Source organism: Orbicella franksi, chromosome 11 (assembly GCF_964199315.1).
Source record: "Orbicella franksi chromosome 11, jaOrbFran1.1, whole genome shotgun sequence".
Lineage (NCBI taxonomy): Eukaryota > Metazoa > Cnidaria > Anthozoa > Scleractinia > Merulinidae > Orbicella > Orbicella franksi.
The window spans coordinates 10,020,161-10,032,554 of NC_138155.1; positions in this window are offsets into that span (position 1 = coordinate 10,020,161).

A 12,394-nucleotide genomic window follows, 5' to 3' on the forward strand; every position below is an offset into this window, starting at 1 on the left:
AGACTATATTAATACTAAGTGAAACGTAAATTCGAACGTGGACTGTTTTCTTTCTTTAAAAATACTGAGGTAGTTTAAGGAAACCACGACGGCAATGAGGGTTGTCCAATACACCCAAATAGAGTCGATTCGTCTCTGGAATTGACGATTCGACCAACGGAAGTCGATTCGAGAACCCTCTTTGATGGAATTGACACGACTCGTCTCCCTTGACGTCGATTCGTCTTGCTGGAAGTCGATTTGCGCGAGACTTATAGCGCATCTGGGCTATGCAGGGTGGGTTGAAAATGTTGTCGATTCGACTCGATTCGATCAAATCGACACGAATCGTCTCCCTTGCTGTCGATTCGTCTTATCGGAAGTCGATTTGCGCGAGACTTAGAAAATACAGCACTCTGGGCTTTGAAGGTGGGTTGAAAATATTGTCGATTCGACTCGATTCGATCGAAGCGACACGAATCGTCTCCCTTGCTGTCGATTCGTCATACCGGAAGTCGATTTGCGCGAGACTTAGAAAATACAGCACTCTGGGCTTTGAAGGTGGGTTGAAAATGTTGTCGATTCGACTCGATTCGATCGAAGCGACACGAATTGTCTCCCTTGCTGTCGATTCGTCTTATCGGAAGTCGATTTGCGCGAGACTTAGAAAATACAGCACTCTGGGCTTTGAAGGTGGGTTGAAAATGTTGTCGATTCGACTCGATTCGATCGAAGCGACGCGAATCGTCACCTTTACTGTCGATTTGTCATACCGGAAGTCGATTTGCGCAAGACTTAGAAAATATAGCGCATCTGGGCTATGCAGGGTAGGTTGAAAATGTTGTCGATTCGACTCGATTCGATCGAATCGACATGAATCGTCTCCTTTGCTGTCGATTCGTCTTACCGGAAGTCGATTTGCGCGAGACTTATAAAATATAGCGCACTCCTCACTCCATTCTGATTAATTCATTTATTAAAACTGGATTAAATAGTTTTCTCCTATCCCTCCCCTGTTAAGTGTGGTTTTTGTTTCAGACCCTTGTTCTGTGTTCCGTCCTTGAGGTTTAGCAGAGTTTAGGGGTGACTAGAAAGGCTAAATTTTGTCCGATAACATGTAGTTTATACATTGGCGGTTAACGCAGCACGAAGATGGTTTTTGTTTCAATCCGTGGAGTTTTAAAATGGAAAGTTGTTAAACTAAGTAACAGTAGCTGCGACAAATGGACATGGAAAGACTAGAAGGACGTACTATACCATTTTTGCGCGGCAGCATAGCGTAAACCCCGCGCTTCAATTTTACAAGGAAGGAACACTAGTTTCGGCAATGGATATTGAAATCCTGAAAGCTACGATGCTCACTTCGAAATCTTTAAAGCTACGATGCTAAAAGGCGAGTCACGACCGAGGACCAATCGTTTTAAAGTCTTTTAAAATGTCACCCGGAGGACAAAACAATGCAACGGGGAATGAATGCTGTATCATCTGAAAGCTGAGGTAAACCTCCTTGTTGTGTCGTATTTTTTACTATGCCTTTTATACGAGGGGGATTATTTCGTTCGGAAAGTAGCTCTGGTACAGGGTTGACTGCTCTTTGAATGAAAAACAAAGACAGTTTTTTATCATGTCTTACACTCAATTAAAACAAAAGATTATTCTTAAGTGGAGGTGCTGGAGTTGACGAAAGTACTGTTGCAAATGCATTGTATGAAGCCCTGATCAGATTTCTAAATAGTATCGCTGGGGAAAATCCAGATCATGTGAATGTTGTCAAGACTGTCCATACTTGTAAGGCAACATTCTATATTAAAGGTAATACACTACCTTACACTTCACGCTGCTTTTAAGATACCTGCCAGTAGAGGTTTTGTGTATTGTACACTGGACAGACTGAGAGACTAAATACCATTAGAGCAATACTAAACAAACTTAGGGTGATTTTCATTGATGAGATTTCTATGGTTGAAAGTGGTAGTTCAGCTTTTTGAACTTAAGATTACAACAAATTATGGCAACTAATGAACCATTTGGTGGAATAAGCTTGGTAACTGTTGGAGATCTTTTCCAGCTTTTAAGGTAATTCCTCTGAAATAAAAGGGACAATAGATTTTTCTTCAAACTTTGTCCACTAAATATTTGTCGTATGATAACTTCAACTCGGTAGTCTGTGTGTTCTATGACACACTCTGCACCATTGGTGAGTCCGTCAATCACATCAATATTAGGTGTCAGTCATATTTTGTTGCAGTTACTACTGACACTAGCGAATATAAACCCATTGTCTTTGTTGGATCATCTGGGATTTTGTTTTTCGTTTGTTTCTTGAGATCATCAGAATTGTCCCCAACTATAATGTCCACAGCCTTAATCTGAGCTTTATCAGTTTTAGAGAGGTTCTAGAGAGCAGTGTTTAAGCATTATGGACGCATTTGTAGTAAAATAAATGTGCTATGTCCATAGGGTAATTATCTTGTCCAAGCCTTACCTTCACAAGTCTTTGTTTCAAAATTGTTATATCATCTTCAGAGTGCTTTCCCTCTCTCAAACGATTGGATAGCTGAGCAAATTCTTTTTCATCTTTTTGTCTCATTATTTCTGTCAATTCAAAGAGGGTGAAGTACTCTGCCTAAATGTTAGTTGCAAATTCATTATAGCCAGATTGGGAATTTTCAAAGATCCACTTATCAAAAACTGGCTTAAGGTCATTCCTCACATTTGCATCGCACATCCTTACTGCGCATAATTTATGGCGTCATTAGCGCGCGCTCGTGCACGCGCATATTGAAAACATGACAGATTTGCCTTGATATTGAGCTCTGTCAGTTGAAAAATGGCTCTAGCTCACCAACGAGCACGGGCACCCAAATTTTTTTTCCAGTCGTTGTAATCAACTAATCACAAGCTTTGCGTGAGAAAAGGCTGATCTAATTTCTATTGCTGAAAATTGAATAGATAAGAAAAATAGCAGATACACTGTGGTCTTTTCTATTTTGCAGTTTGGTAACCACGTCAAGAAATTTGGTTCAAATTTTTAATCAAGGATTTAACTTTCTGTCTGAATCAAACTTAAATTGTTTATTATTTTGTGTCTGACGCAATGTATTGACTGTAGTTGAATGCGTGTTTTTATGAGTCTCGACTCACAAAGATTTTATAATTACTGGGAATGCGTTCTTATAATAAACATTAGATAATGCCAAAATGGGGCATTTTCAATGCCTCGCTGCTCCTTAATGAGCATGGGCACCCCCCTTTTTCATTTCAAAATTGAAAATTCCACCCAACCAAGTATTCTTTGGGTCTCGTTTCCACATCCTGACATAGGCAGAAACCAGCATAGAGAAAATGCACATTTATACAAGGCAACTATAAATAGGAATTAGACATCAGTATTGGAAGTAACTAGACAATTTTGAGTCAATAAAAAAAGTCAGGTCCAAATTCTCCGGCGCCAATTCCCACTTAGACCTGCTGCTGCCAAGACTATTTACCGTTGTCAAGGAGACACATTAAATGAGGCAGTTGTTGATTTTGTAGCATCCACAAGAAAGCACTTGCATTATGATGGCTTGAGCTGTGTATGAAACAGCTCTGCACAGCATATTGTTAATTTGAATGAAAACAAAATAAAGGTTAGTGAGAAAGTTAAAAGTGATATGAGCAGACTAAGAAAACGAGTAAGCCTTGTGCCTTTAGCAGTGTTACGGACTAACAATTCACCCCAGACAAAAAAACAATCTTGTTTCAGAATGTTAGATCTCTCCACCTCCACATAGATTATGTGCGAGGTGATTACAACATTCGAGAAGCTGATGTCAACATTTTTGTTGAATCAAAACTTTGCTTGTTAGATAGAAATGATGCATGTCAGCTTAGTGAATTAACTCTTTACAGAAATTACTTTAATCAGTCTAACATAAGAACATGCTACGGAACTGCTTTGTATATTAAGAATGATTTGAATTGTACTAAAATTCCATACAGATATAACTTTAATAATTTGGAAATCACTGTTATGGTGTGAAGTCAACCAATTCCAAATATTCATATCATTGGTATTTATCGCTCGAAATCTAAAGTTACAATTTCACAGTTAATTGATGCTCTTACTCAACTTCACGACTCAGTATTAATAGAATCTACAATTCCGACTGTACTGCTTGGGGATTTCAATATTGATCAATGCAGGCAAATTCAGAACAAAAGGCTTTAAAAAAATATCTTATAATAGACAATGGATAAACTCAGTTGAAAAACTACTGACTATTGTACACAGATAGATCATGTTTACACCAAGGTACTACAATGTGTACAATCAGCAGGTGCCCTGAAGTCTTACTACAGTGATCATACTTACCTATTTATATTTCCATGAAAGCTGGCTCGGGTTCACAGATGTTATTTTTCGGCGGAACCAAGTGACAGCCGGAAATACGTCTGCGTTCACAGGCTAAAAGTTTATTGGCAGAAACAAAGAATGGTTTGAATTTACTGTGCTATTCATGTCCCTAAATTCCTAAATGAGCTATTTATATACTTAGCATCTATGACCCTTCTATGTAAAAATAACCTTCGTGCGAAAATCTAGTCAATGCATATCATTTCTGCGGTAAGATATTGAGCACTTGCAATATGACTGGGTTTATATTTTAGTAATATGTCCTCTATTGTCTTTCGCGAGTCGACTTCCGTTCAGACGATTCGACTTTGCAGGAGACGATTCGCGACGAATCGTGGGAATCGAGTCGAATCGTTAACAATTTGACACCCCAGTTATTGCCTACCGCGAGTCGACTTCCGTTCAGACAATTCGACTTTGCAGGTAACGATTCGCGACGAATCGTGCGAATCGAGTCGAATCGTTAACAATTTGACATCCCAGTTATTGCCTACCGCGATTCGACTTCCGTTCAGACGATTCGCGACGAATCGTCTCGAATCGTGAAGTACCTCAGACGAATCGAATGTCAGTTTGCTGTCACGTTTTAAGAACGAGGAAGGTCCGTGATCATTTTCTCGTGGGTCTTCGTGTCACGTGGTGCGTATCGACTCCGTGCGAATCGAGTCGAGTCGTCAAGTACCTCAGGCGAATCGACTGAAGTTTGTTGTCAAGTTTTAAGAACGAGGAAGTTTCATGTATCATTATTTCACTGGGCTTGACTTCCGGTGGTGCGGATCGACTTCGTGCGAATCGAGTCGAATCGTCAAGTACCTCAGACGAATCGACTCAGTTTGGGTGTATTGGACATGGATGACGGCAATGGCAACGAAAACGTGACCAAACAAAAGCTTTAATGAGCAAAACAATAAATGTGCACGTGCGTTATAAATCTTTGTACAGTTTGTAGCCGTTCTCTACAAAAAAAAAACAACGTAAAATAATACAAAAAGATAATTACTGCATAGTTCGAACAACTTTCTATTAAGGGGCAAGTGATTGAACTTCACGCAAATAAACCGCCGATGAAGATGCAAATTCATAAACCCACTGTGGTACAAGGATTGTGATTCCTCCTACTCTATGCCTACATGTATAAACACTTGGCTTGATGTTTCATGGAAAACACATCTTGGAATTTGGATTTTATGACGATCCCTTGCAAACTTTTAATATTTACCTCATTTGAAGATCAGGAACTCTCTGTAGCCAAGAAACAATACATCATTCAAGATATGTTTAGTACAATCCGTTTATCAGGAAACAGATTGGATTTTCTCCCCCAGTTCCGCTCCAATTTTCTTTTCTTAATTACAGCAATTCCAAGGAATATCAGACGCTCCAATTTTCTTTTCTTAATTGCTGCAATTCTAAGGAATATCAGACACTAGTTGTGTTATAGATGTCAGCTTAGAATGTTGTCTATCTCTTCTAGAAATAAGCGCAGTATATAAGTGAGATTTATAATATAATTTTAATAGGGTATCTAAAAAAGCAATCAGTTCCCCGATAAGAAGCTGTAGACACTCAAGCATCAACGATCTTATTTTATTTCGTCCTTTTTTTCTACAGTATTCAACATTCTAAGACCTTATTAACTATGCATGGCCATTCTCATTTTGACTCGTTGTGTCTACTTGCAATAACTATATAAGTGTAGATCATCCAAGCTGCATGTGGAATAAAAAGGGGATCGATCTTATCTTACATTTTTAATTGCTGCTTCATTTCATGAGATATTTGTCACACTTGCTAATAAAAATCGGGCTAAGTATCTACTCCTTGTTTGAACGCAATATCTGTTTGGCAGATAAGAAACAAAAATTGACGAAAACAGTGAAGCCCTATTACCATGAGGTATTCTTTAAGAGTGCCTTGTCGATACACAATCTTGTTTTGCACGGCGATCATCAACTGTTTCTTTTTTTTCCTCTGCCATTCATTAGCCTGCAGAAACAAAAAAAAAAGAAATCAACCAATATTTTCCTATATGGATCTCACGCTAATCCAATATCGTAGGTTTATAGGCGATATGAATACTAAGTGTCGTATGATTTTTTTTTGGCGGGGGATTGGGTGGGCGTAGGATGGGTTGTGCAGTTTTGTGAAGCATGATTTTTTTTTTCCTTTAGGTTGTGAGTTGTTTCTCATCTTTGGCTTATGCAAGAATTTGTTATAAAGTCAAAACACAGGAACTGGATAGTAAAAACATTTGCTCGATTTTTTTTTTCCCATCCGATTTTGCTGTGCATAATGTTTTTCTCAACTACACCTCGCTAACTCCATGGAAAGAATTTCCGGTCTCGATGATGTTTTCTTGGGAATTCTTGAACTGGGAGCAGGTCCAGTAAAAGGTCAACAACTGCTTCAAAAAGACAAGGAAAGGAGAAAAAGAAAAGGCGAAAAAAAAAATGAAAAAAAAACAACAACATTATTTTGTGTGCATACACGAGCAAATATGCCACAAAACTCGATGCTAGTGGAAAGAAAGGCAAGCTGTCATGTTTCAAATGTCTTTTTTTTTACTAGAATGAAATTAATTTAGCTCATATCCATGCTGGAAATGTCCAAAATAAAATTTGCGTTTTTACCAAAAAAAAGCTCTAAGTGGGAATAAGTTAAATGAGATTTGCGCTATGATTATATTATATATTAGTATATACCACACAAATAATAGTGCCTTTCGCGCGCTCTGATTGCTTAACTCGGAGGTGATTAGCAAGTACTATTCACCTCCGAGCAGCCGGCGCGAGAGATTTCGAAATTTCCGTCCGCTTGTCACACATGAAATAACGTTTTGGTCCGCTAATTATCCAGCTTGTGTGGTATATACTAAAACAATTATTCACCTCAGTGTCGGTGAAAGTGATGGATATTTACCTCGACTTCAGTGAATAATTGTTAAATACCGTGTTGCCTATGTGTGTATATATTATTACTTGGGAACCAGTCGGAACTGACCCGCTTTGTTGAATAATTAAAACTCTGTTCTCAATACCTCTTTTGAAACTAGATCCATATTGTTGCTTTTTCTTGATGAGGCGTTTGCTTGGCTGGTTAAGCCAGCTAGGTTCCTAGAATTCAGAGACCAAGAATTAAGACAATGACTTCAAAGGCTTTGAAGTACTTACGTCTTACACTCGAACATAATGTTAATAATTAGGTAATTATTATTAGCTACAAATTTTTATGTAAACTAGATTACATCTTACATTGTAATTTTTTTTTAATTCTTATTTTGTAATTATTCTTTATTGTTTATTTATACACGACCCCACAAGCTGCAAGCTTAATTACTTATCGTGTTTAAATAAAGGTTACTTACTTACTTACTTACTTAGCATTTGAATCCCTGCTATTTTGAAAATGACAAATGACAGGCACGTCTAAAAGGAATGCCATCAAAACATTTTTTTTTGGTAATCCGATTGCTAAAACCTTTTTTTTTTCTGAAAAAAATTATTCCGTTTTTCTTATTTCAAAAATGTTTTGGGATTGTCCCTCATCGGCTTCTCTATAGAAAGTGGGCATTCTGCACTTTATTTTATTTTATGGTAACTTCTGTTGTACATTTTTCATTGTCACCCAAGTAAACAACACAATCAGCACAATGTTATGAGAAAATTCGCCGTTCCACTGACAATTCTTTATTATTTGGAAAATTATAGGAAAAAACCGTCAGTAGCCTCTTTTCAGTTAACAGCTAGAGATCTTAAGTTTTGTTCTTCATTGTACTTTGCCGATTCTTTGTATACCTGAGCGTGTGCAACGCTGTTTCACTAACTTTCATTTAGAAGACAAGTAGTTCGTTATCGGGTCATTTGAGTTTCTTTTTATTATTGAAATCTACCCTCCGTTCCCTCAGAAACTAGCCAGCTGAACTACTTTTCACTAATGGAGTTTTAATGTTTTCTATTCATGGGATGATTTTTCCTTGCTGTCGGTAACACCATTTCGGAATTTCAAATTTAAGTATCTCGCTTTTAATTTCCTAAGTTTGTTCTATCTTAATCCCAGCCTGTGTAATTTTAATCCTAGCACTCTATTTTTAATTTTGGAAGCCTCGTGGTGTTGATTAGAATTCGCTTCCTTAATTAAGCACTTTCCGCTCGTATTGTATACTTGAAGTTACATTAGCATATTGTAAACACTTGACGTGTAAAGGATGATATATAAGCAAGTACGTTTGTAAAGCTTTTTCGATTACATCGATTACATCGGCTACATCGTTACGATTTTACAGCGGCTACTCCGCCGAGTATGTCAGTTTCACCCTCGACGTTAGAGTGCAGAATAAACTACTGTTGGACCAAGTTATGTCTCTTCCTTGACGTCCGTAGTGAAGACCATTGAAGTAGATCCTCGTGTACCAGGAAATCGTGACGAATTTCCGTTCCCGCAGCCAAGCAGTGCTCTTCAGAGTTAGATTCCCCCAGTTGTCAGTTCAAGTGTCCGTTCAGTCCGAAATTTACAGTGTTGCAGGAAAAACCTATCGTCACAGTAGCTTACCGAGAAAACTTATCGTCACAGTGATTGGAGAAGAGTGGTACTTTGTGGATCTTCCAAGGACGTTATCAAGGCGCCAGAGCAGATTCAAGTTCACCAAAGACGCTAGTTGTTGTAATCCCTTGAGTGCGAACAAAGGATAAAAGCCGCTCAAGTAACGTGAGTACAAAATCAATTCTTTGTCCTCATATATGAAGTCCGTGAAGAAAGTTTTTAGGAAGAAACTTTCGCCGTATAATTTACGAAGTAGGAAATCAGCCGTTCCCGTAGTTAAAGCCAGTACGCCTAAAGTAAATAAAGAAGTACAAGCTTCGTTGTCAAAAGAAGAGAATTGTACATTGTTGTGTGAATTACCATATTATCGAAGTGTCGTCCACGAGTCGTCGACGCACGCGTTAGATTTAAACGAAGAAATCCAGCCAAGTAAACCCAGCGACGGCCCACGTTTGTCCACCGCATTTTCCAGTCCAAGTCAGGCCGATAGTACGAACAGAGAAGCCATAAATATCAGTATAGATCAACGCCAAGAGTCATCCATTGTTCAACCGAGTTCATCAAAACAAGCCACTCCCTGTGGACCGCGTGTAACAAGCGATAGCAGTTCCTTAGAAGACTTCACTCCAATTGACTCCAGGCAGTTGCAGATTGGCCCTCAGATTGCTTTAGAAGTCGAAGAAATCAGCGAACCCGAAAACGAAGAGCCAGATCCAGAACAGAACTTGAGTTTCGCATACAACTCAAACCCGTTAATTAATTCACAGTTGACTAGTCACAGTCAAGTAGGAGATAGCATAAATTATAAAAAATCAAAACAAAACAAAACAAATACTCGCCGAGGATCTTGTTCCAGCGCCGAAATCGGAAACGAAGGTTTTGAACATCCATCTACAAGTAGTAGCAGAGAAGACAGCGAAGAAGAGGAGAGTGACGAAGGATCCGGTACACCTTATAAACCAGAACCAGAAGAAGTTATGGATCCGCATTTAATTCAAACTTTGACCGAAGCTCTACAACGGATTGGACAGCAACAACAGACGTCAATAGTTGTTCCAGAAACTATCAGGATACAACCTTTCCGTGGTTTGGATGGAGACGACGTTGTTGAATGGTTTGAAGTCTTCGAGAACCGTTTAAAACGGAGACGCATCCCCCTGGACAGCGAGAGTGCGTTAACAGAATTGGTACTCCATCTAGCCGGACCAGCCAAGGACTTCTACAGCGATTTAACCCCAGACGAGAAGGACACGCTCGAGAACGTAAAGCGAATCATGATAGAACACTACTCCAGCAGGGATCACGGCTATGGCCAGAGAGAATATCTGTTGAATAGGCGACAAGCTTCTAGTGAAACTCTGGATCATTACCTAACGGATATCTGTACTAAATTCCGCCGCCTTGGCTTAACAAACAAGGAGAAGATGACATATTTTTTGCAAGGTTTGCGTCCCGAAATCCGCCAGCTTGTGTACATGAAGGAACCGAAAACATTTGCCGAAGCCGAGAAAGCCGCCCGATTTGCAGAATCCATTTCTCGAGCTCCTCAATCGTCGGCCGCTGGCGCCGCAACTGAACACGAACTTATTGCTAACTTACTAAGCCAGAAAGCTGTCAAGGACGACAACGCGATTTTAACTAAGCTCGATGTCCTCATTAACGGACAGAATACCAAGACAGGGGACGATCAGATACAATCCTTAGTGTCAAGGCTTAACGGATTGATTGATAAAGCTACGAGACAACCAGCTGGTCCAATCACAGAAACAAAAACAGCGAGCCTGGCAGCGTATGCAGAACCCAACAAGAGGGAAAATCCGGAATTCATGCGCGAAATTCGACGAATGGAAGATAAGTTAGAAGAACTTTCTCGCCAGATGGATGCTCGGATTAAAGGGCTGGCTCGACGAAATCCGCCAAATCAGGTTGATCAGCCAAGACAACGAACACGAGAAGGTCGACCCATCTGTTATACTTGTGGAAGAGTTGGACATATTCAACAAAACTGTAACCAGAGGTCTTCACGAGAAACCAGTAACTACGACCGATTCCAGCCGAACCAGCAGCGACGTCAAACAAGTGAAAATTATCCTTCCCGCTCAGGCTACAATCAATCCCAACGACGGAGTGAATTGCCTTCTCAGTTCAATGCAAGTGGCCCGCGAATGGCCGTGCTCGATGATGGAGATTACGATGGTAGTTACGTCGCTCCGTTAGAGCAAAATACAATTCACCAGACAATTCCAGAAGAAGGAGGCGAGTTTCCAAGAATAAACTGGAGCGATGTCGGATCGCAAATTGGCAAGGAACTATCTCAGCAGTTGCCAAATACGTCTCACTTGGTCCCAGAAGTGATCCAGCAAGGTCAAGTAAAGGAAAACCAGTCGCCAACTGTGGTTATTGAAGTATCAAAACCAAACTCCGAAAGTGATCAACAAACAATGGAGCCAAATAATGAAAACAAAGCAACTTGTGAAGTAACAACCGCTGCCCGTCCCGAGCGCGAGTTACCTGGAAACCTGGAAACTAGGCCCAAACCGGAAATACGTCAGCCCCTGGTCACTAGTCCACTGAAACCGAACGAACTCAGCGGAAACCAGAGGATTAACCCACCACAGAGTCAGAAAAAACATGATGTCCCATTTCCTAACGCTGTACGCCGTACCAAAACCAGAATTACAGCAGATACAGATGTTATTGTTGACCTGTGCACGGACGGGAACATCGGGAATCCCTCGGTTCCAGATCCCTCTCAGCCAAAGCATAGTACTTCCGCCGGAAGAGAATCCACTGAAGTCAACAATGACAGCTTGCCTAACCATAAGCCAGACCCTGCCCAGACAAAACGTGAAACTTCACCTTTAACCGATGAACAATGTAACATTACAAATAATCAAGCTAAGCCACGTGACCTAACAGTCACCGCCCAGCTACATGGCCAAGACATTAAGTTACTCGTAGATACCGGAGCAGGCCTGTCAGTAATTGATGAACAGTTTACACGAGACATCTATAAAGGTGAACTACCCAAGTCAGGCTTCCCAGGTAACCCAAGCAATCAGCAACCACCAGAATTGCAAACCAAGTTGGAGAAACTCTTAGGAAAAGTATCAGGAAAATTTGACGGCAGTCACGTCAGAGATGGAAATACAGGTAACATCGCTGCGTTTTCAGAAGCCAACAATAGAGAGATGCCGGAATTGCTGAAAGAAATTCGCCGAATGGAAAACGGTTTAGAAAATCTGAACCAACGAGTAAATCGCATGGACCGCCTCGCCCGACGTAACCGCACCGTGTGCTATAGGTGTGGACGCACTGGCCATATCCAATATAACTGTTACTATTATTACCAGCCAGAAAGCCCGTACCAGAACCAAGGGAGCCAAGAGTACCATGCGAACTACAATCAGGAAGAAAATCAGCGTCTGGCAACTCATCCCTCGGCGCGTTTGTCCGCATTAGATGCTCAGTATGCCC